The 4,954-nt window shown below is 41.0% G+C and overlaps 1 pseudogene; it reads left to right on the top strand.

Annotated features, from left to right (window-relative positions):
• Positions 1-215: 215 nt before the first annotated feature.
• LOC112834142 (elongation factor 2-like) lies at positions 216-4,299 on the top strand (annotated as a pseudogene).
• Positions 4,300-4,954: the final 655 nt, after the last annotated feature.

The raw sequence follows: 4,954 nt of genomic DNA, 5'->3' as shown, positions 1-4,954 counted from the left end.
ACTTAACAAGGAAACTGAGACAATAAGAGCATAAGTCAATTGCCCAAAGTTACAGAGCTTTTATGTGGGAAAGGAGGGTTATAAACATAGGTGGTTTATTTCTCCCACATTCTGTGTGAATAGGTATTATTTGTGGACATGTGAGTAAGATAAAAATGTGAAGCCTAGAGGTTTAGTCAAAATTGACTAAATTCATAAAGATCCAGAGAAGAGAAATGTCTTCCATAGGTTGTACAATCACCCAGCTCCCAAACCTGGAGGATGACTCAGGTAGCATTCCACTACCGCTCTCACATTTGGCATCATCAAATGATGTCATAAATTGCAAACCAGGTAGGAACTAATTTTTTATACAGATACCCATTTTTTTGTATTTTTCCAGTGACATAATTTTTAAAATTAGGTAGATAAAATATTTTTCATTTGTTTAATTTTCTGTTAATGTTTACAAGACCATTTGTTATCACATACAGGGATATCTACACTTTCTAAGGCTGGTGTTCAACAACTTTTCTCCTCACCAATTCATTATTCAAACTACTTCTCTATACATGTTACAGAAATAGCTTGTGCTAAGACACTCAGATCTCTGAAATGCTACCTTCACTGGAACATCATAGTATTTATCTTAGGGTATTTTTTTTTTTTTTACCTGGATTTGACACTCTTTACTCTTCCCTTCTTTGAGTTTGACTCCATACTATTCTGGTCTCACTTGCAACTTTTAAATGTGCTTCCTCTCATTTTTGTGTGAGCAGTTCTTTAACAAATACTGACATTTCTTAATTTTTAGTCTATAGAATCCTATTCCTAGTGTAGAAACCACCTCATAGGTGAGAGTTACCACATCTCCTATAATAAATATATCTGGATAATTCTGTATGTGAATTACATGCACACACACAAAAGAAAGGACAGTGAGCTTCAAATTCCATTTGTCTACTGTACTTTCTCAACACAACCATCTACAACTGAGGATGCAAAACACAAAAATGATGGTCAGAGGTAGCCCAACAGGGATATAACACCTACACTGAGATCTGAAGCCTCAGAATGATCCAGTTATGTGACAATATCTGGCATAATTTTTTTAAATTCTATTTTTTAATAACTATCCTCAAGTGGTACTATATTGATAAAATTTACTGCTGAAAGTTCACTAAAACAAAACAAACAAAACAAAACAAAAAACAAAAAAACAACAAAAACAGATTCAAAACACTCTCTGCTCTCCCTTAGTTTCTAGACTGATCTCACTTTCCCATTTAAGACTTTGACTTGCTGCAAGTTAAAGTTTTACTCTCAAACTCAACAGTAAATTTTCCTCACTCACCTTTCCCACCTGTAGCACATATTAGTCTTTACCTTGGGCTATAGAAAGATAAAGTTAAGGAGAGAAAATTATGGTCTGTCTTTTCCATACTCCCCTTTCCTCCTCCTTTTGTGTGCTGAGGCATGAGTAGGAAAAGGGAAACTGTCCAATATTTTCTTACTTCCTTATGCAGGATTGCAGTCTTTTCCTTGATTGGATATAAATGTTATATTCCCTGTTTATGAGCTCCAAAACACCATGATGACAAAGTATTTGTGTGTAGCCCCCTAGGCACTTTACATTTATAGATTTGGCCTCATCTCTTCACTGGTCTTTGATGAATTCCATATTTCATTCCTCTAATGCTTACGTCCCTTTTGTCCCTTCATTTCCCAAATCTGTTCGCGTAATGGCAAGACTATATTCCCCAATTGTATTTATCCTTCTAGGTCTGGTGGGACCCCGCAGAGTGCTTCTCCTGTACACTTAGAGAAAGTGTTTCTGCTTCTTCTATGTCTTGCAGCTTACCCATACACACACATACAGGTACATACACATGCATACATTTTCTCCCTCTCTCTCTTTCCTTTTCTCTCCTTCCAATTCTCCTTTCTTCTGTTCATTTAGCACGGGAGCATATCAGCAAGTCCTTGTTCTAAGCAGATATATAAACAAAGGATGAAAACTGTCTCCTGTGCTTGAAGCCTTTACCAATCTTTAGAAAGAAATCTCATAGAGCCCCCTTCCATGTCTTCAAAATGGGAAGATTTTCCATGAACAGACTCTCTAAAATGTCAAGCACAGTATTATTTTTCCAATATTAATTCTATAGTAACTGGGGGTGGTGAGTAGGGTTGACATATGTTCCTTCTCTAACTGGAACCTCTCAATAATTCCAATTTCTGGTGCCTCTCTGAATTTAAAATATTAAGTACTTGAGACAATGTATCATCAGCTTAAGCCATAATTTTAGAATACAAGAAATCATCATTTTGTTTCATTGGATCAAAGATGATTCATGGGAGAGGAAGTAGCTGCAAAGGCCCTTAAGTACCATACTCTTTTGGCATCTTAATAAACATCATTTTTTAAAAATTTTTTATTGTTATGTTAATCACCATACATTACATCATTAGTTTTGGATGTAGTGTTCCAGGATTCATTGTTTGTGCATAACACCCAGTGCTCCATGCAGAACATGCCCTCCCCAATACCCATCACCAGGCTAACCCATCCTCCCACCCCCCCTCCCCTCTAGACCCCTCAGTTTGTTTTTCAGAGTCCATCGTCTCTCATGGTTCTAGACTTCATTTTTGACCTTTAATGGCTGACAGCTTTCAATGGCTGACCCCTTCTGCCCCACAACAGCTTAGCTGATAAGAAAGGCTGGCTACTCCCTCCTTTGGCAAGAGTAGGAAATTCAAACCATGAAAATTCCAGCCCATTCACAGGAACACTCACTCAAATCTATCCCCTAATTTCAATAAAAGCCAAACTAGTCTCTTTTCTCTGTTCGCTCCAAGTGCCACTTTTGGACCTACTTGGGGAATTCCCCTGTATTTAAACAAAGCCTTATTATGTGAGTAATAAACCTTTTTCATAACCTCTCTCTCTCTGTTTTATTTTTGTTTCTTGTTTTTTTTTTTTTTGGTAAGAAATCATTTTTTCTTTAGGTATAATTGACATATTTGTCAATTATAAGCAACATGTTTGTTGCTTTCAGGTGTACAACATTGTGATTCAATATTTGTATATATTGTGAAATGATCACAATACATGCTCCCAACTACACTCCTGGGAAGAAAGAGGACCTGTACCTGAAGCAAGCCAGGGAATAATCTTTATGATGAGTCCTTTGAGGACATATCTTGCAAAACATAGTAGGACTGGTGGGAGCTGACTAATTCCTGATGAAGACGGGCACCTTGGAGCACTCCCATATGCAGGTGAGGAAGTTCAATGGTGAGTCCAGTTGTCAAAGTTGCTGTAGAGGGGGAGGGTCTGAAGCAGCTGCCAAGTTGCACCCCATGGTGCACTGCATCATCGTGGAATGGGGGGAGCATATCATTGCAGGGGCGGTAGGCTGCACCTGGAGATCCATCTGAAGGACTGGAGGATCAGTCCATCAAGAAATCCGACCCAGTCATCCTGTATCCTGAAATTGTCTGCCAGGAGTTGAACTGCTCTGTCTGTTCAAGTCTCCCAACAAGCATATGGGCTGCACGTGGAGGCACTACCCCTCTCTGACCGTCAGGCCAAGGACATCTGACAAGGCTGAGGTGTCCACCCACCAGGACCTCAAGCAATGCGCTGCTAACTAGCTGAGAAGTGCAAATACGTGGCTGAGACCTGCAAGATCTGGTGTTCTTGACCCAATGGCACAGGCACGAACATCCACATCTGTATCATCAAGGGTGTGCAGAATTTCAACAAAATCAAGGACAGTGTGATGGCTGAGATCTAGAAGGCCACCAAGGAGGGGGCACTGTGTGAGGAGAATGTACGTGACATGCACTTTGACGTCCAGCATATGTCGCTGCACACTGACGTCATCCAGCACGCCTCTACCGCAGAGTGCTGAGGGTCTGGCCAAGACAATTGGAGCCCATGTGCTATGCAGAGATCTGATATCTAGGACAGGTGGTTCGTGGCATCTGTAGTGTCCTCAACAGGAAGCGGGGCCACATCTTCGAGGAGTCCGAGGTGGTCAGTATCCCATGTTTGTTATGAAAGCCTACCTGCTTATTAGTGTGTCCTTTGGCTTCACTGACCGATGACCTGAGATTTAACACAGGCGGCTGGCCAGGCCTTGCCCTCGTGCGTGTGTGACCCACTGGCAGATCCTGCCCAGAGACCGCTTTGACAACACAGGCCGTCCCAGTCAGGCAATGACCTATACTCTTAAGCTCAAAGGTTTGAAGGAAGGCATCCTAATTCTGGACAAATTTCTGGACAACTTTCTGGACAAGTTGTTGGCAGGTCTCTAGGAAGTCCACCCGGTCCCGGACAGAGTCCATGTAGCACCAGCGTCTGGCTGATGATGGACCACAACGAGCCCTCAAATTCTCCTCACCACACCTCAACAATATCCAGACGGGTGGTGCTCCACCTGACAGATTTCTGGGGCCTGAGCTGTGCCATCGCAATGCACATTAACTCTTGATGTCCTTCCCTTTGATACTGATTTCAAGACTTCAGAAGCAACAGAAATGCCTTCTCAGCAGATACCTATTTGGCTGGCAGGGGTAGGGGAGAGGACGGGACACCCAACCCTTCCTTTTTCCTTTTTCATTTCTTCAGAGGGAAACTCAAACATCCTATTTATTTATGTATGTATTATTTATTTATTTTTTCTTTGTAATGCATCAGGAGGGTTATTTAGGTAAATGGATCATACGGATTTTCTCATATGGCAAGAAGATCAGGCAGGTATACATTTTCTTTGAACAGAGACTAGATGGTGGGAAATCTTGTGTGGTGTTACCATGAGCACCTCCAGCTATATTAGTACCATTGGAATAATAAATTTGACGTAGTGAAGACTACCAGAAAAAATTTTTAAAACAACACTTGAATTGAATGTGGCATAATTGGGCTTAATATCCTAATAAAGTTTAAGTGGTATATGTGGGGGGGTACATC

This window comes from Callorhinus ursinus, unplaced genomic scaffold (assembly GCF_003265705.2).
Source record: "Callorhinus ursinus isolate GAN/ISIS: 27379988/994484 unplaced genomic scaffold, GSC_fseal_2.0 scaffold1, whole genome shotgun sequence".
NCBI classification, from domain to species: domain Eukaryota; kingdom Metazoa; phylum Chordata; class Mammalia; order Carnivora; family Otariidae; genus Callorhinus; species Callorhinus ursinus.
This window is presented reverse-complemented; position numbering and strand designations above follow the sequence as displayed.